This window comes from Nicotiana attenuata, chromosome 1, assembly GCF_001879085.1.
Source record: "Nicotiana attenuata strain UT chromosome 1, NIATTr2, whole genome shotgun sequence".
NCBI classification, from domain to species: domain Eukaryota; kingdom Viridiplantae; phylum Streptophyta; class Magnoliopsida; order Solanales; family Solanaceae; genus Nicotiana; species Nicotiana attenuata.
In genome coordinates this window covers 109,685,984-109,707,728 of record NC_031989.1, presented here as the reverse complement: position 1 = coordinate 109,707,728, position 21,745 = coordinate 109,685,984, and positions in this window count along the sequence as shown.

Sequence of the window (21,745 nt, the reverse complement as noted above, 5' to 3'; positions counted from 1 at the left end):
TTTTTTTTTTTTTTTTTTTTTTTTTGCTCCGATCGTTTGGGGTGAGGTAAGAACGATGAAGTTCAAGGGGAAGGGGGGGGGGGGGGGCGTCTATTTTCGCTGGGTTTCCAAATTGAAGAAGAAGATGCAGAACGATGGGGAAGGGTTTATGAAAGCTGCGCTACTGTTCTCTCTTACAGCTTGTTTGGATGCTTGTTCTGCCTTGTATGTATTGTATTGTTATCCAAAACAATGTTTGTTTTTATTGTTTCATTAAAATTAGTTGTATTGTATTGTTAAATCCATTGTTACGGAACAATAAAAATGAAAAGTACTATTTTTTGAAACAATTAATTTACTCCACAATTCTATTTTACCTTTACTTTTTTTTATTTTAACTCCAAACCTCAAACCTATAACCTACTTTATTTTTCTTCAAAACTTTTGCCGCCAATATTAAAGGTGTTTTGCCGCCTTCTGTTTTATTTTTTCTCCTAATTTACTTTTAACTCAATTCTAATTAGCTGTGCTCCTTTGGTTTGCCTTCTTCTGTCTCCCTCCTTTGTTTTGCTTTCTTAAGGTGTTTTGCCTTCTTCTGTTTTATTTTTTAAAATTATTTTTATGCTGTTATAAATAGAATTGTATTTATGGTGAATGTCTATATTTAGAGAGATTCTAGGGTTTATTACTTGGTGGCTAAGTCACCCTCTCCCTATAAATAGAGGATTCTATTACATTGTAATTCATCCAATATCAATAAGAGTTCTCTCTCTACTTTTCTCCGCAACACTCTTGTTCTTCATTTATTGTTTTATAATACGTTATCAGCACGAGACTCTAACCAATTGAGTAGAAGCTTTGGGATTGAGCATAATGATTATCAATTATTCCATGAACTTCCTTCATGATTAAATTTTAGATTTAAGGTAAGTATTTTACTTTATTTTACTCTTTTATATTCTTGAAATTCTATAATTTGATTTTATATACAAGCAAAGACAACAAAGTTTGATTATAACTCTAATGGAGTTTGTAAGAAATTATAACCACCTGAAGTGGTAAAATTTCTATGTCTTGCCATGATCAAAGTCATGTATGATCGTGAGCACAAGAAGTGAAAACCCATCCCATTGAATTTGCTCCATTCTCATTCCATTAAGAGAATGTGATAGCAATATGTGATAAGTCTGAAAGAAGACAAAATTATTACCGTGAAGGTATCAATGGATGTGGACGTGGCAATAGACGAAATTATAATCGTCATCATTGTGATAATGAGAACAATAAGGATTCTCAAAATAATCTTTCACTCTGTGAAAAATATTTGTCATCAATTTGACATGAGATTTTGTAAAGCACATATAGATGATTATGGTCCATTCATGATGTAAATGTGACAACATCTGATTTATGAATACATATTCATTCTTCAAAGAATATGAACGTGCTAGTGGTAGTGAATTTACCGCACTCACCTCTAAAAGGAGGTTTGAGATGATATAAGAATGGCATGAATGGTCATTGGTCACGTACCTATTGTACGCCAAAATATTTTGGCATTGTGATTATTAAAAGACAACGGTAATGCAAGAAACATATCTTGCATATAATTTTGACCATAACCATAATGGTATAACTTTCTCTTTAAAAGAGATATTTACCATATGGGTGTTGATGAATATGTGGTACTACAAAATTAATTGAGAACTCTGCAAGAGCCAATTATAGTATTTTGGAGAAACACAATTGATTGCCAATGAGGTGTTGTGTTGTAGTAAGTCTCAAAGAAACTTATTCAGTTTCCAAAGTATACGCGAAAGCGGTTGATTATATTGAGACTATAAATAAAGGAAAGATTTAATATCTTCTATTACTATAACTTGTAGCTGGGTAATATGTATGTGAAAAGCTACCCGCTTTATTCTCCAGTTTGTTCTACACAAATAAAAGAATACCACAATAAAGTGGATGTTTATTGATATAAAAACCCATATCATAATAAACTTGGAGTTTATTGATAATTGCACACATCATGGTGTAAATCTGAAGTTTATCAATATTGATAATTTATTCAGTTGGCATAATTGGTTTAGCCATATCAATTTAAGTATGATGTGCAAAAATAATGAAGAATTCACATGGGTAAATATTAAAGAACTAGAAAGTTCTTTACGAATTCTCTTATATTGCTTGTTCTCATTAATTAATAGATCAACTAAAATTGGGATCGAATCCCATGAATTCTGGAAATATCAAAGGTGAATATAGGCCCATTCACCTGCCATGTATACCACATAAGATGCATCTATGAGATGGTTACATGTGCAATTATTAACCCGCAACCTGGCCGGTGTGTGCGAGGTAACTTGCTCAATAATTTAATTTCGAGCATAATATCCAGATTTCCTATTCAAGATAGTTTATCTTGATAAGTTGGTTTACATCACAGCTGGTTTAGCAAAATAATTTATTGAGTGCCTCCACTTAATATCTAAACTATTGCTTATGAGAACAAAATTTTGTATATCAGTTTGATATACGTTATATACAAAAGTATATTATATTCTCCCCTCGCAAGTGGTTCAGGGTCAGGAACCAAATAATTCCATCTTATTATTATTGATGTGCGGTGTATATTTTGATTAACACCATAACGCACAAATATGAGTTCTCAAAGTTGAGGAAACAAGTTAGTTTTTCTAACATGAGGAGGAGACAAGATAAACAGTTGAGAAAAAGTTACGTGTAATGAATTATCATGTGTACATCTAGATCCTCGAATAAGATAATATGAACTTGAAGTTCATAAAAGATAATTCATCTGCAATATATTGCAATGCATGCCGGACGCATTTGCTGACCCAAAGAAAGTAACTATATTCTCATTGCAAATGCTCTTATTAAATCCTAGAAGGACAAAGTCTATGGTACATTTAAAGCGTATAGACAATCGGTTTCAAATAAACTTCTTGTTAAAGAAGATGAGCAAATGATCATAATAAAGGAGGCAAGTGATCTAGAAGATCACATGACATAACACTTCATAAAATCTCATGAGAGATTCAAGTACCTGAATATATGAATGAAGAGATCTCTATGTTATGTCTTTATGAAAAATAAGGAGGTTGGAACCGATATAAAATGTTTGTCGACGACATCTATGATAGCGCTAAATATATATATGAGGATCTTAAGTCTGAAGAAACAATTCAAATAAAATTGGTTTCATATGAAAGTCATGTAGTTTTGAACATGTAGTTCAAACACTTGAAAGTATAAGTCAATGGTATGTGCAATCAGTTTTCAATATCTTATATGTCAAGCATGACATGAAAACTTGATATCCATCTAAAGTCTATTATATGGCTTATATAACTTAACAATCCCTGAAGGATTTAAATTGCTTAAAGCATATAGAATTCATGGTCATGAAGTACTACATCCTCAATGCAATTTGTGCACAAATGTATCTTGCTATAACTATATGCATGATAATATGATAGCAAGAGTTTTCACCTCTATGTGAAGATATTGAACTGACGATTCCAACAAGATCATATGAAGACAATCTATCTCTATCAAGAATGATGATTTCAAGGTGCAATATATTCATTCAAGTTAATATGGCTGATTTGTTTATCAAATATCTACCAAAGATCTTTTGAAGATGGTGCACAAGATTGGTATGCAAATGCTTAAGGATGTGAAGTGATGCTCTCATGAGGGGGAGTTAATGCGCGTTGTACTCTTTTTTCCTCACAAGGTTTTGTCCCACTGGGTTTTCCTTGCAAGATTTTTAACGAGGCAACCAAAAGGCGTATTATTAGATATGTGTACTCTTTTTCCTTCTCTAGAATTTTTTTCCACTGGGTTTTATTTTAGTTAAGGTTTTAGCGAGGCACATTATCTGTTGAATAGACATTCAAGGGGGAGTGTTATAAATAGAATTGTATTTATGGTGAATGTCTATATTTAGAGAGACTCTAGGGTTTATTACCTGGTGGCTAAGTCACCCTCTCCCTATAAATAGAGGATTCTATTCCATTGTAATTCATCCAATATCAATAAGAGTTCTCTCTCTACTTTTCTCTGCAATACTCTTGTTCTTCATTTATTGTTTTATAACATATGCATAATTTTTGATAAATTTAATATTTAAATTATTGAGGATATTTTAGTAAACTTATCAGTTACAGTACAGTATGATACAGTCAAACCAAACAGCAAAATATTATTTAACAACAACAAACAATACAATCTATCCAAACATTGTATTAATAAAACGATACAATACAGTATGATACAGTACAATACAATACATTATAAAACGACGGGGAGCAATGATCCAAACAGAGTGTTAGGCGTCATTTCTTGTGGTCTAATTTTGGTCTCTAGGTGTATTATTTGTGTCCCTCCTCCCAGCTTATTTAGGCGTTACCCCTATATTTGTAGTCTAGGTTTAGGTTATTTTTTTTGCTCTTAGGTCCTTAGGGCCCTTTTTTATTTAATTTTGCTCCCAAGAAGAGTCTAGAAGGGTCCCTAGGTTTAGCTTGATGGGTATTGGGTGTTGGACTTAATGAGCTAATCTGAATTGGGCCAAAAATTGGGCTCTTAAAACTCTTAAAATTGTGATCCAACACCTTAATTGGCTCCTTTTAAAATAAGATAAAAATACTACACAATGCAAAAGCTAATCCTAATTAATTAAATAAATTATATTAAAACATGAAACTATTATATATATATTTGTTTGTATTTTCAAAATTATATAAAGATAAAAATAAGGTACTATTTTTGTATTTTTTTTAAATTTATGAAAGATACATAAACTAAAATATTTTTTTGTAATTTTCATTTTTCTTGTAATAAAATAAAGTAAAAAGAGTCAAAATGAGTTGAAATAGCTATATTAGGCCTAAATTAAATATTTACGTGCTAAAACATAAAAAATCTTGGGGAGGGTCAAAAATCACATGTCTACAATGAATACTCATGAATGATGAACAACCTGTTTATCTGATAAACTACGGCCTCATGCCCAATATATGTGCACAAGCTACGACCTTGGGCCCAAGTATACATATACATAACTACGACCTCAGGCCCAAAGATGCATAAAGCATAAACTACGGCCTCAGGCCCAAATATGCATAAAGCATGAACTACGGCCTCAGGCCCAAATACAGATGTTCAACATTCAGGATTTAAAATAAGGAACTGAGAATCATACTGCAATACATGATACTAAAATACTGAACCAACTAGGTTACATGATATTGAAATGTTGAATAGGACTCAACTAGAATGTGTATTCATAATAAAATGATCTGTCCTAACTAAGACTCATGGGATATTGAATGAATAATGAAACCACGTCATCTAGAGAATGGAAGTTCTACAACTATTCATGGAACTGAGGCATAATTACTTTTTGAGGAAATTTGTAATAGTCATAAGAATGATATGTACGGAAAATCATAAACACTCTCAGTAGAGAGTTAGCCCCACATACCTTAACTTTCTGCTCTTGAGCATAATACAACGTTTGTCAACTCTTTCAACTTTGATCTATAGCAATACAAGTCAAAGAAAATTCATATTAGCAATAATACTCATGTTTTGGTCACTTAGCCATTTTATCACACATTTGGTGCGTATAAAGCTTCATAATCCTTATTAATGGTGTTTCTACACCCAATAACCCATTCTCTTGCTCCTAGATAAATTCTAAAATATCAAATGGTTATAATTAACATCATCTTCATCACCCATAAGATAAACAACACCCTTAACCAATAATCAACAATCAACAACCCAAACCTATAATCGTTCATGATTTTCTGTCAAACTCGTCAACTCATATCCCATGAACTAGAGTCTATAATCATTAATCCAATACTATTATCAAGTATAGAGTGAAGATATTACCTTTTTCACGTTCAATCCTCTTGAATTTGAGTCCTAGATTTTCTTTTCTCAACAATGATGTCCCAATCGAATATCTAACAATTTGAAGGGTTTACCCATGCTAATAAGGGGTTGAAGAATTAAAATGAACTTAGAATCACCATTAGAACTCATCTTGGATGGTGGAGGGACCTTGGGCGAGGGTAGGTTCTTGAGAGCTTCACTTTCTAGAGCAATTTTTTGTGTTTTGGGGTGTGTGGGACGAAGTAGGGCTTTACATATGATCCCCCCGGAAGGCCAAACCGTGCACCCGAACGCGCAACAGGGCAGTAACACTGCCACAACTGCGCGGTCGCGCACAAGACCATCCAGGGGCGCACTTGGGCGCGCATACTGCGCATTGTCCAATAAAACGCACGTAACTGTTTGCACAAAGATCCGTTCGGGCTCCACAATATATCATTTATTTCAAAGAGATACAACTTTAATGTGTTGTGTTTTCCCAAATTTTTCACGAAATCCTTCTAGAAGGCAGACTCTTCGTAAACTTAGTCGATTTTATCGAATCTTATACACCTCACTCTCCGTCTTGATTCTAAAATAACTATTTCTACCCACACTCATCCCTATATAACTTCACATGTCTAAAATATAATATTACTACTCATTTAACACATCCACACCTAAGCCGAATTTACAGGGTGTTACATTATCTCCCTCTTGGGATCATTTGTCCTCGAATGACTGTCTTGGTTGTAACTACGAGTAACTCTGGACCTTAAACGGGTCTGATGGAAACATGTGAATACTGAGCTGTTATGAACACATGTATACTAAACTGAACAAATACATGATTACTGAACTGTTGAGATAATGAACTAAATGACTACTGAATCGATTGAATATTGAGCTGACTAAATACTGAAAGATATGGAGATTATAATATAAGGTCTAAATGGAAAGGTTAATTACCTTCTACATTTTCTGTTTTCTCTTTAAAGAGATGGGGACATCTAGACTTCATGTCCTCTTCGGCTTCCCAAGTAGCCTCTTCAACCTTTTGATTCCTCCAAAGCACTTTCACTGAAGCAATTTCCTTAGTTCTGTGCTTGCGGATTTGACGATCAAGAATAGCCACTAGAATTTCTTCGTAAGTCAGGCTATCTTTAGCCCCTATAATATCCATAGGAACCACACGAGACGGGTCTCCCATGAATTTCTTCAACATAGACACATGAAACACTAGGTGTATAGCAGCTAATCGTGTGGCAATTATAACTCATAAGCCACCTGCCCGATCCTTCACAGGATTCCATAAGGCCCATTGTAGCGGGGAATAAGCTTCCCCTTCTTCCCAAATCTCATAACGCCTTTCATAGGCGAAACTTTCAGAAACACTCATTCATCAAATTGAAACTATAAGTCTCTACGCCGCGCGGCCGAGTAAGACTTTTGGCGACTCTGAGCCGTCTTCAAACGCTCTTTTATCAAGTTGACTTTCTCCATAGCCTGATAGACCAAATCGGCTCCGAACAACTCCGCTTCGCCAACTTTGAACCAACCAATTGGTGATCTACACCTTTGCTCATACAGAGCTTCGTACTGTGCCATCTTGATACTAGAGTGATAGCTGTTATTATAAGCAAATTTAATGAGGGGTAGATGATCATCCCAATTACCTTTAAAATCAATAACACATTCCCTCAACATATCCTCAAGAGTCTGAATGGTGCGCTCTGCCTGGCCATCTGTCTGAGGATGAAAAGTTGTGTTGAGATTAGCTCTTGTACCCAATCCTTTCTAAAAGGATTTGCAAAAGTTCGTTGTGAATTGAGCACCACGATCTGAGATGATGGACAAAGGAGTCCCATGCAATCTAACAATTTCCTAGATATACAACTTGGCATAATCTTTTGCTGAATCTATAGTCTTCACTGGCAAGAAGTGGGCTGACTTGGTAAGTCGGTCTAAAATCACCCAAATCGAATCACGCTTCCAAAACGAGCGAGGTAGACCTGTTATGAAGTCCATGTTTATCATATCTCGTTTCCAAACAGGAATTTCTATACTCTAAGCTAAACCACCAGGCCTCTGATGTTCGACTTTCACCTACTGACAATTTGGACACTTAGCCCCAAAATCTACTATGTTCTTTTTCATATCGTTCCACCAATAAATCTCCTTAAGATCATGATACATCTTTGTGGAACCTGGGTGAATAGAATACCTGGAATTGTGGGCTTCTGACATAATCCGCTCTCTGAGCCCATCCACGTCTGGAATGCATAGCTTGCCTCTGTACCTAAAAGTACCATTATCTCCCCTTTGTTCAAAAGTCGTAGTCTTATGTTTGTGGATCCTTTCCTTTAGCTGCAATAAGTAGGGATCACTAAGCTATTTTTCCTTCACTTCGCTACTAAGGAGGATTCATCCCTATTCTGAAAAGCAACACTACCATCTCCGGAGTCTAACAAATCGAACTCATATACTTGCTAAGTGGCGGACTTCCTTTGTCATAGTTCCTTTGTCTGCTTCAACATGAGCTAAGCTTCCCATAAAACATCGATTGAATCGGCTACAACCTTTGCTTTCCCCGGATGATAGAGGATAGAAACATCATAATCTTTGAGCAACTTGAAGATGTACTGAAGACTCTTGTGATATGTGAAAATGACAACATGCACCCCATACAAATAATGGCGCCAGATCTTAAGCGCAAATACCACGGCTGCTAACTCAAGATCACGAGTCAGATAATTCTTCTCGTGAGCCTCGAGTTGTCTCGATGCGTAGGCTATGACTTTACCATACTGCATTAACATACACCTAAGACCAACCCTTGAAGCATCACAATAAGCAACGAACCTTTCGGTTCCTTCCAGTAGTGTCAAGACTGGAGTTGAAGTCCACCTCTTCTTTAACTCCTCAAAACTTTTCTTGCAAGCGTCTGACAATTGAAACGTGACCTTCTTCTAAGTCAATCTAGTCAAAGCGGACGAGATAAAGGAAAATCACTCTATGAAATGCCTGTAATAGCCTGCTAGACCCAAGAAACTTCTTATATTGGATACTGAGGTGGGTCTAGGCCAATTCTTCACTGCCTCTATTTTTCTGAAAGTCCACCTTCATGCCTTCCCCTTAGATGACATGGCCCAAAAACGCTACTGATTTCAACCAGAATTCACTTAGAAAATTTTGCATATAGCTTGTGATCCTGCAACGTCTGCAACAGAATTCTGAGATGTTTTGCATGGTCAATCTCGCTAAGGGAATAAATCAAGATGTCATCAATAAACACAATAATGAACAAATCAAGATAAGACTTGAAGACCCTATTCATAAGGTCCATGAAAGCCGCAGGTGAATTCGTTCAACCAAACAACATTACCAAAAATTCAAAATTCCCATAACGAGTTCTGAAAGTTGTTTTGGAATTTCAACGTCCTTAACCTTCAACTGGTGGTATCCCGATCTGAGGTCAGTCTTGGAATAACACTGGGCACCCTGATGTTGATCAAATAAGTGTCACGACCCCAATCCCGATCGTGATGGCGCCCAACACTAATGCTAGGTAAGCCCGACCAATTAAATACTCTCAACCCAAATTCGCAATCCGTTAACAAATAATACGATTAAAATAGTAAATATCAAGTTTCCAATCCGGAACTAGATAAAATAGTACGAAAAATAATAACGAATATACCAAACATTCCCCCAATAGATCTGGAGTCACGAGTCTAGAGCCTCTAAATGTAACAGAGTAATATATTCATAGTAATAAAGAAAGTCTAGGATAGGGAAAGACAAATGCAATAAAGGGGAGAAGTCGGGTCCTGCGGACGTCAGGCAACTACCTCACAACTCCTAAACCGAAATCCAAGAAGACAGCAAACAACTCCACTAAGTCTCCGGAGCACCTGAATCTGCACACATGGTGCAGGGAGTAAAGTGAGTACTTCCAACTCAGTGAGTAATAAACATATATAATGGCTGAAAGTAAGAAATTCCGAAATATTACAATATAAAGCTATAATCAGCGATTCAGCACATAAAACGATGAAACAACAACAATATCAGGACAAATAAGACAATTAGGTATAAATGCATGAATGCAATGCAATGCACATGATCGCTGCGGCGCGCAGCCCGATCCATTTGGGTACCCGCGCTCACTGTGGGGGTTCAGACTCCGGAGGGGCTCCTACAGTCCAAGCGCAATATCATAGTAACATTCGCTGCGGCGTGCAACCCGATCCACACTCAGTCCAGGTATATATATATGCATGCAAGCCAATCGGGCACAGTCAAATTATTCATTTTAGTGTCAATTATTAGGAATTTTAGAGCTAAGTGTTTAAACCTTTATTTATTTACTAACCATTTCGAGGCAGTGTCTAACTCAGGACTGATATCATGAAATATGCTAAGCATCATGAAAGCAGTGATAAGGATCCCTGAAGGATGCAAATGATAGGCACAAAGCCCCAAACACATTCATAAAATTCAAGTAGGATAATTACCAAACAATTTCTAGTCAAGAACACAGTACGAACATCAATCGGAGCAGACTAGGTCAAAATCCCCAGTCACTATCGACCCCGCACTCGTCATAGAGTACCTGTCTCGCCTCAATATAGCGTCACAGTGTGATATACCGGGATTTCAAACCCTCAGGTCATCATCTACATCTATTACTCACCTCAAGCCGGCCACAAGTCTAGCTCGCTATGCCTTTGCCTTTTGAATCAACCTCTTCGCACGCCGAATCTGAGTAAAACCACAACGAATACATTACAATAGGCTAAAGAAACATAACCCAATCGAAAAGACTCGAAAAACACCAAAATTCACGAAGTTGGCAAAACCCGAACCCCGGGCCTACTTCTCGAAAAATTACGAAATTTACATCACTGGATTCCTCGTCTCGCCACGAGTCTACACATACCAATTTTACCAAAATCGGAGTTCAAATGCCCTTTCAAAATCCATTTTTACGTCACAGCTTTCCAAGCCCTAACTTGACCCGTTTTTGATGAATTTTCCACAATTTACATGTAATTTCTACCATAAACTCGAATAATTAGGCCAAGAGACTTACCTCCAATTGGTTCTCAGTCAAAACCCTCGAAAATCCTCGCCCAAAGCTCTCCAAGTCGCTTAAAAATGGTGGAAACTACCTCTTGTTCGCGGATGAAATTTAATATTTTAAACCCTTCTGCCAACAGCGATTTTCGCTTATGCGGTCCCGCTTCCGCTTATGCGGGACCGCTTCTGCGGCCAAAATTCCGCTTATGCGGTCTTCACTTAAAAACCCAACGTCCGCTTTTGCGTCTCCTCATCCGCTTCTGCGAACCACTCAAGACCGCTTCTGCGGTTTATAGTCCGCTTCTGCGGACTCGCATTTGTGAAAAATGTTCCGCTTTTGCGGAAACACTCCACCAAGCTACGAACTGCTTCTGCGCTCCTTTACCCGCTTCTGCGGAACCGCTTCTGCGGTCCATTTCCGCAGAAGCGGAAATACCAGATGACAGAAAAACTGAACCTGCAACACACCTCAAAACGCTCGTTTAACCACCCGAATTCACCCCGAGGCCCCCGGGACCTCAACCAAAAACACCAACACATCCTAATACCTTATTCAAACTTGTTCCAATCTTTAAAACACATTAAACAACGCTAAAACCATCAAATCACATCGAATTCAAGCCTAAGTTTCTTAAAAACTTTCGAATTACTCATTCGATCAAAAACCCGACCAAAACACCTCCGAATGACCTGAAATTTGGCACATATATCCAAAATCACCTAACGAAGCTACTGCAACCCTCGGAATTCCATTCCGACCCTCGGATCAAAATCTCACCTCCACCGGAATTCGCCAAAATGCCAACTTTGCCAATTCAAGCCTAATTCTACTCAGGACCTCCGAAATCACTTCCGATCGCACTCCTAAGTCACAAATCACCTCCCGAAGCTAACCGAATCACCGGAATTCACATCCGAGCCTTCTAACTAATAAGTCAACGTTCGGTTGACTTTTCCAAACCAAACCTTCCTTAAAGAGACTAAGTGTCTCATTTCCTATCCAAACCAATTCAATTAAACTCTAACTCACCCGTTGCTGATAATAAAACATGAAAGAGCAATAAATGGGGGAAACAGGGCTATAATGCATGAGACGACGGGTTGGGTCGTCACAATAAGTCATCTATTCTGGGAAGTGGGTATTTGTGCTTAATGGTGACTTTATTCAACTGGCGATAGTCAATGCACATGCGCAAAGACCCATCCTTCTTTCGGACAAACAAGACCGGTACGCCCCAAGGTGAGACACTTGGCCTTATAAATCCCTTATCTAGAAGATCTTTCAACTGGAATTTTAGCTCTTTCAACTTTGTCGGGGCCATTCTATAAAGGGGAATAGATATCGGCTTAATACGATGAGTAGATCAATTCCTAAGTCAATCTATCTATCGAGAGGGACTCCGGGAAGATCTTTGGGAAACACTTTTGGGAACCCATTTACAATTGGTACCGACTGGAGAGTGGGAATATGAGCATCTGCATCCTTAACTCGAACCAGGCGATAGATATACCCTTTAGAGATCATCTTTCTAGCTTTAAGATAGGAAATAAACCTACCCCTAAGTGCTACTGCATCACCCTTCCATTCTAAGACTAGTTTGACGGGAAATTCAAAACTTACTATTTTGGTTCTACAACCCCTTATGGCATAACAAGACTCTAACCAATCCATGCCTATGATTACATAGAAGTCTACCATCTCTAATTCTACCAAGTCTGCTACAGTAAGATGATGATACAATTTAACTGGACATCCCCTATTGATACGTCTAGCTATAACTGATTCTCCAACTGGGGTGGACACTTCAAAGGGTTCACACTACTTTTCTCATTCTATCCCAAATTTCTTAGCAATATATGGGGTTACATAAGATAGGGTGGATCCCGAATCCATAAGAGCGTAAACATTGAAGGTAAAGATTGTTAGAATACCTATAACAAAATCTCCACGAGCCTCTGTATCCTAACGACCTGCTAGTGCATACAAGTTCCGACCACTGCCCGTATTACCGAACTTTGCTTCAACACGCCCTTGTTTTGCCTGAGAGTTCTGAGGGACTGGTGAGTTAGTGGACTGAGCTACATTGCCTCCATTATTCTGCTCTGCTGATGGACAATACCTCAAGAAGTGGCCCTACTGACCGCACCCAAAGCAACCATTAGTGCCCAAACGACATACCCCTGGATTCTTCTTACCACACATATTGCAAGTAGGGTACTCAAGGCCTCTGTAGCCCACACTAGTCTGTGACTGTGAGCCTGCTGCTCTAAGATTTTGGTTTTTCTTGTTATACTTGGACCTTTGAACTGGTGCAGTAGCTGAAGATGGAGCAGGTTCTGATTTTGATTTCCTGAAAAACTGGCGATTGCCACCTGTTTGAGATCCCCCATGGCTGAAATTTTCCGCAGACTTAGCTCTCTTGCTGAATTCCCTGTCCTTCTCTCTTCGTAGCTGTTCTTCTTCCTTCAACCTGCCTTTGTTCCCTTGAACAATGGCAACCATCTTAGTAATGGTCATGTCATTGTTCTGAGCAGCTATATTAGCAACAACAAATAATTCATCTGAAAGCCCCAACACAAACCGCCTAACTCTAGCCCTCATATCACGTACCATTATTGGAGTATACTTGGATAGAGAGACGAACTTGAGGCATCACTCATTCACACTCATCTCATTCTATTTGAGTCTCTAATACTCTAAAGCCTTAGCTTCCAATACCTCAATGGGTAGAAAATGCTCAAGAAATGTATCTACAAACTCCTTCCAAGTCGCAGGAACCGCATCTTCCCCTCGGGACTCTTCCCATGTTTCATACCAAGTGTTAGAAACATCCTTCAGCTGGTATGCAACAAGATCTGCTGCCTCAGTGTCTGTGGCATGCATCACTCGAAATATCTTCTGAACATCATCAATGAAGTTTTGCGGATCCTCATCCCTTTTGGACCTTGTGAAAACTGAAGGTTTCATGTTGAGGAATTCCGTGGACCTGGAATTGCCCATTTCATCAACAACACTTGCTCCCTGCCTTTGAGCCCGAGTAGCAAAAATCTGGGTGAGCAACTGGATAGCTCTCCTGACATTCATGTGTGAAGCATTGGGCACTGAGCCCGATGCAACTCCCTGGTTCGGAGTGTCCTCCTCCCGAGCAATATTAGTCGTAGCCCCTTGGCTAGTAGCTGAGGCCCTTTTGGTGTACTTTCTTTTTGCAAGCATTTTTCTGAAATATGCAATTCGCACGAGTTAGAAAGATTCCTGAAAGCATAGCTCTAACTGCACGATCTAGAGTACGAAATATATGGAACAATCCTAGATGTCTTGATGGTCAATTGATTACACGTGTGCCATGCACATATATATAAAATTGACCCTACTGGACACGACTTTATAGACACTCTAGGACTCTCGAACCTAGGCTCTAATACCAAGCTTTGTCACACCCCGAACCATGGCCTAGGTGTAACATAGCACTCGGTGCCTAACTGCATGTGACCGAGCGAACCAACTGGATGGGTGGATATACATGTGGTATAACTATAAGCTGAATATAAACATGCAACATGCCGATCTACTAAAGAGTCTGACTGAAATATCATAAATGCGGAAAGTACTAAAAAGTCTACAAGTATAAACGAGTAGCCGACAAGGCTAACACATAAAAGCCTGATAATATCTTACTGACTGGACTCTGGTCTATGAAGCCTCTAAAGAATACTAAAATACTAATTGTTTATCGGGACAAGGTCCCCGGTATACCTTATTAACTAAAATACTATAAAGACTAAAAAAAGAGGGATAATGGCCTGAAAGATTGGGGCTCACCAGTAGCTGATACGAGATGTCCTAGTCAGCAGAATCATCGACCTGTAAATCGTTACCTGCATCGCCAGATGCATGCCCCGGAGAAAAGGAACGTCAGTACATTTGAATTGCACTAGTATGTAAAACAACTGAAGGAATGATCTGTAAATACTGAAACTGAAACTGAACTACTAACTGAACAAGGAAGTAAGGATATGAATACTCCCTCTTCTGAATGATGAACAACCTGTTCATATGATAAACTACGACCTCAGGCCCAATATATATGCGCACAAGCTACGGCCTCAGGCCCAAGTATACGTATACATAACTATGGCCTCAGGCCCAAAGATGCTTAAAGCATAAACTATGGCCTCAGGCCCAAATATGCATAAAGCATGAACTACGGCCTCAGGCCCAAATACAAGTGTTCAACATTCAGGATTTAAAATAAGGAATTGAGAATCATACTGCAATACATGATACTGAACCATACTGGGTTACATGATATTGAAATGCTGAATAGGACTCAATTGGAATGTGTATTCATAATAAAATGATCTGTCATAACTGAAACTCGTGGGATATTAAATGAATTATGAAACCACGTCATCTAGAGAATAGAAAATCTACAACTATTCATGGAACTGTGGCGTAATTACTTTTTGAGGAAATTTGTATTAGTCAGAAGAATCAGACGTAGGGCGAATTATAAACATTCCCAAACGTACAACGTTAGCCCCACATACCTTAGCTTCCTCTTGAGCGTAATACAACATTTATCAACCCTTTTAACTTTAATCAATAGCAGTACAAGTTAAAGAGATTCCATGTAGCGATAATACTCATGTCTTGGTCACTTAGGCATTATATCACACATTTGGTGGGTATAAAACTTCATAGTCCTTATTAATGGTGTTTCTACACCCAATAACCCATTCTCTTGCTCCTAGATAAATTCTTTAATCTCCAAATGGTTATAATCAACATCATTCTTCATCACCCATAAGATAAACAACACCCTTAGCCAATAATCAACAATCAATAACCCAAACCTATAATCATTCCTAATTTTTTGTCAAACCCATCAACTCATATCCCATGAACTAGAGTCTATAATCATTAATCCAATACTATAAACAAGTAGAGGGTGAAGATATTACCTTTTTGACGTTCAATCCTCTTGAATTTGAGTCCTAGAGTTTATTTTCTCAACAATGATGTTCCAATCAAATATATAATGATTTGAAGGGTTTACCCATGTTAATAAGGTATTGAAGAATTGAAATTAACTTAGAATCACCATTAGAACTCACATTGGATGATGGAGGGACCTTGGGAGAGGGTAGGTTCTTGAGAGCTTCCCTTTCTAGAGCAAGTTTTTGTATTTTGGGGTGTGGGGGACGAAGTAGGGCTTTAAAAATGACCCCCCTGAGAAGGCCCAACCACGCACCTGAACGCGCAACAGGGCAGTAACACTGCCACAAGTGCGCGTCCGCGCACGGGACAATCCAGGCGCGCATACTGCGCATTGTCCAGTAAAACATACGTAACTTTTTGCACAAAGGTCCGTTCGGGCTCCACAATATATCGTTAGAAAGCTATTTCAAAGGGATACAACTTTCGTGTGTTGCATTTTCCTAAATTACTTATAAATTCTGCTGGAAGGCAGACCTTTCGTAAACTTAGTCGATTTCATCTAATCTTATACACCTTATTCTCCGTCTTGATTCTAAAATAACTATTTCCACCCATAATCATCCCGGTAGAACTTCACATGTCTAAAATATAATATTACTACTCATTTAACACGTCCACACCTAAGCTGAATTTACAGGGTGTTGCACGACTCGTCCGTTTGTCACCCCTAATGAGTATATATGGATAGTAAATATATTATATGCTTAGGACTAGGAGAGTGTTCCTTTTCCATATGTTGTCATAACGAATTTTTCATATTTGTTAGGACTAAGATTTACTACTTGGCTTGTATATATATTCTTGTAAATCAATTGAAGAAGGCGAACCTTTCTCTTCCACACTTGGCTATTGTGTGCTTGCGTGTTTGGCATGGTATTAGATCTAAGCCCGAGGCAAACCATAAGAAACTCAGAGTGACGTACCAATGGAAATGGACAATAAGTAAAGATGTCGCCGCTATCGGCGGGAGCGATGGTAGTGACAAAACAAACAAACGAAAGACCATATAACATTCAATGACAATCCTGGGATTTTGATAACATGGGTTGCTCTAAAGGGAGAAAACTATAATGAATGGGAAAGGCCCATGAGGAACGCCTTGAGGGCAAGGAAGAAGTTGGAATTTATTAACGGAACAATCAGGAAACCAGATGAGAAGTCTCCAGATCTTGAAGATTGGTGGACCATCAAATCGTTGTTGGTTTCTTGGATTCGGAATGCTATTGAGCCTACTTTGCGTTCGTTTATACCATACATAGAAGTTGCTAAAAATTTAAGGACATATTGAAGAACATTTTTTGGTCTATGGTCTAAGAATACAACAGTTGAAGGCCAATCTTACGGAGTGCAAACAAAAGGGCATGACCATAATAAATTACTATGAAAAATTAACAAAAATCTGGGAAAAACTTGAATTTTGATCAAATACCGACTTGCACAAGTGGTAAGTGCACATGCGATCTTGGTCAAGCTTGGGGAAAAAAGGGAAGAGAAGAAGGTGCACCTTTTTCTTATAGGATTAGATGAAACACTCTATGGAATAGTGAGGTCGAACTTACTCGCTCAAGATCCTTTGCCAACTTCGAATTGAGTTTACTCGAAGTTGGTACGGGACGAACGTCTTAGATGGTGTCTCGATGGTCTGATGAATGTGGAGACATTATGGCCTTTGTCATACAAGGGACATACCCCCTATAATGGTCGGAATAACGTGAAGGACAAAAATACGTGCTCCTACTGCAATCGAACTGGACATGATTCAGAAAGTTGCTTCTAGTTTGTTGGGTATCCAAAATGGTAGGGAGACAGACCTCATGGTAATGGTAAATCAGGTGGACGCAGTAGAGGACAACAACATCAGAGGGGTGGAATGAATGGAGGTCGCGGACGTGGCGTATCGTATCGCGCGAATGTTGCACAGGCCAGGGGATGTGGCATCTCCGTAGCTGTGATGGAGGTGGAAAAGACCGGACCTCCGCGGTTGAGCAATGAGCAATGTCAAAGTTGATTGCTATGTTGAATGACCAACAAGTAAGTTAGAATGAGAAGATGACATAATTAAAATTATGTGTCTTGGATCATCGACACATGAGCGACAAATCATATGACAGGATGTTTAAAATTATTGTATAATGTGCGAAAATTTGAGCAGTGTCCCGTTAGTTTGCCTGATGGATGTAATGTTGTAGCGACCATCGAGGGTTCAAAGAAACATGAAGGAAATTTGGCCTGTTCTTTATGTTCCCGGCTTGACATGCAACTTGATTTCTGTATCTCAATTAATCGATTACTCGGACGGTTTGGTCCTTTTCACTAAACTTTTATGTATTTTACAAGATCACACCTCGAGGATGTTGATTGGAGTGGGTGAGCGGAAAGATGGACTCTACTATTTCTGGAACAAACAGAGGGTACGTGTTATAAAGGTTGGTTTTGGCACATGCATTTGGGCCATCCCTCTCTACAAGTAACCAAATTAGTTCCTATCGTTATTTTGAAAAAAAATAGTGATATTTTGAATAAAAGTTGCGATGCATGTCATCGAGCAAAACAAACAAGAGACAAATTCCCTTTGAGTAATAATAGAGCTTCTAGCATTTTTTAGTTGATTCATTGTGATTTATGGGGATCTTATCGAAAAACTTCGTCTTATGGTGCACCATATTTTTGTTTATTGTAGATGTTACTCATGTGCTGCATGGATTTTTTTATTGATTTATAAGAAAGAAGTAGTTCAAACTATGAAGAATATTTTTTATTATGATAGACAGACAATTCAGTAAGCGAGTTAAAACTTCTAGGAGTAATAATGGAACAGAGCTTACATGTATGAGAAATTATTTTCTTCAATGTGGGATTCTCTTTCAAACTTTGTGTACAGGAACACCCCAAACATAATGGAAGAGTGGAAAAAAAGCATCGTCATATCTTGAATGTATCCAGGGCCTTGCGCTTTCAAGGCAACTTGCCGATTGATTTTTAGGGGAATGTGTTTTGACGGCTTGTTACTTGATTAATCGAACTCCGTCTTCAATTTTGCATGGAAAGTGATGGTAGGCTAGAAACTCATGTTTTAGTCATAGTTTGCACTCTAATCACTGCATTTTACTTGTGGTTGAACTTAAATAATGGTAATTTATGCTTATTACGTATTTTATGCCTTGTAGGAAATGATTCCGAGCTATTACGATAATTTGGAGCTAATTTGAATAAGTTGGAGCTTTGAAGTCTGAGTAAAAGCCCAAAAAATTAATTTGGGATCACGTTCGGAGGTCGAAGACCATGTCTGGATGTCAAAAAGTGAGAAAAAATTACTCTAAGAAAAATACTATCGTGTCACGCCATGCGTAGGGGGGCGGGGTGCACTAGTGAAAAATTCCCGCAGAGTGAAAAAATAGACCTCTAAACTTTTCCACTAATGCGGCGCATGGTGCGCACCCAGTGTGCCACGATAGTGTATTTTCTCGCCCAACTTTTCTCAATTTGGCTTGGAAAGGATAGTTTCCTTCAGGCCCGTTCCTACATGGTATAAATACATCAAAAACACAAATTTTAGCGGACTTTTGACCTTGGAAGCTTAGGGGGAGAATTGGAGGCTACAAGACATAGAATTTCATCATCTTTTCTTAAATTCAATACAAGAGTTAGTATTGTAACATTGGATTGATGCTTTCTCGCTCTTTAATTATATTTGTGATGACTTCCGCTATCATTATGGAGTAGTTTACCATAGGGGTTGACATGATTTGGTGACTTGATTATTGTTTATGGACTTGACTGCTGCTTAATTGCTTGAATTTATTGGAGGAGCTTTAATATAGTTATCATTTTATTCTTTATAGTGTTTAATCGAAAGAGGAATATCTTATTGAATATTATTGCAGCGTATGCCTTAGTTTATTTTGGTGATTCTTTGAAGTAATCGAAAGAGTTTTTGAGTTACCGTTTAAATTAAGATTGAAAAATATTTGCGAGAAGTTTCTCTTAGATCATTCCTACCAATAGATTCTTGTAAATTTCACCGCACTTTACAATAGTTTATTTGAAATATTTAGATTTAATAGAGAGAGGAGTCTGAATCGGAAGTATAAGCTAATCACCTATTGAATTCGTGAGAATAGATAGAACCTCAAGAGTGAAATGTAACAGTATCATATCTAGAATAACAACCTTGCACCTATCATGTGAAAACCCTTACTTCCCACATTGATAAGAAACAACTCTGCTAATATGTAGTTCTTTGCAGTCAATTGTCAATTGCTTTATTTTAGTAGTTAATCGTAGTTCGTAATCATTCCAATCAAGTTTTGATCATCCTGAATAGAAATTAAACCAGGAATTACTAGAGCATTATTTAAATCCAATCCATGTGGAGATGATAATCATACTATGCTATCTTTGGCTAACGAGCATCAATTTTGTTTTGTGTTTTGCGCTCGGCAAATTTTTCATGGAAAGAGAACTTATGAACTATTATATAGTTGAGTGCCTGTGTATGGACATCTTTGAGTATTTGGCTCGCTATGTTATGCTCAAACCTTAGGGAAAAGGGTGATAAATTTCAAGTACAAGTTGTAGGTGTATCTTCGTGGGATATCCCTATGGAAAGAAGGGTTGAAAATTGTATGATTTAGAGAAGAAAGATTATCTTTGTCACACCTCCTTTTTTCTACCCCGAAAGGGATATAAGGGTATTTTTCCAATTTAAGTGACAATTAAAACGGGGTTATTTATCAAATTCAGAGTCGCCACTTGGGATAATTATGGTGTCCCAAGTCACCGGTTTAAAATCCCGAATCGAGGAAGTTTGACTCTATTTTACAGTCCGCGAAATACAAAAATCCGGGTAAGGAATCTATTAACCCGGGAGAAGGTGTTAGGAATTTCCGGGTTCAGTGGTTTTAGCACGGTCGCTCTAATCATACTTGGCTTATTTAAATTATCTAATTACTTATTTTTTAGAACCTATGTGCATTTATCTCTTTTAATTAGGAAATTATCTTGAAACAGGTCACGCGTACGTGTACCCATTTGTTTGGCACGTCAAAAATCATGTCACGCGTACGTGTCCACGATTGATAATGCTTTATTATTATTAAAAAAAGTTTAGTCGAAGTTGCACGAACGCATACTTTGATTTTGTTTTTAAGATCGTAGTTACATCACGCGAACGTGTATGCGACAACGATAATATATTAAACGTGCCTAAAGCAATCTACGGATATTCATGCTTGAAACTAAGTTAAAGTTCAATCTAAAATACTAATTGTAAGTAAATAAAAGGTGATATGGTGAGCCTTTACTTATTTAAGAGAAATCTAGGCCAGCATCAAGCCCAAAATTATCTAAAGACTTTTTTGTAAAGGGAAATAAGAAAATTGGGCTCAAAATTGAGCCCAGGAGCAAGGACAAAGGCAAACGGCCACACAACTTCAAGTGGGCCAAATACTAGGCCCAACTTTGTACAACTGTGCCTTCAGTACTAGAAGTCCATTTTTATTACACTAAGCAGAAAGTTTAATAGATGAAATTGCCGAAGCAAATTAGGTAGGCTTGGCGATTTCTGATTATTCTAGGGTGAACTAGGCCTGCAGAAGGCCCAATAGACTATTTAATCACAATCTTTTTAAAGACACAAAATGCTGACACTGTTTGTGCCTTGAAATTAAGCCCAGCATATGAAAAAAGGGTCCAGGGCCACACCGGAGGTGATCCCGACCAGGCCACCCATCTAGGCCCACACTTGGCCCAATTTGCTACTAAGGCCGACTGACC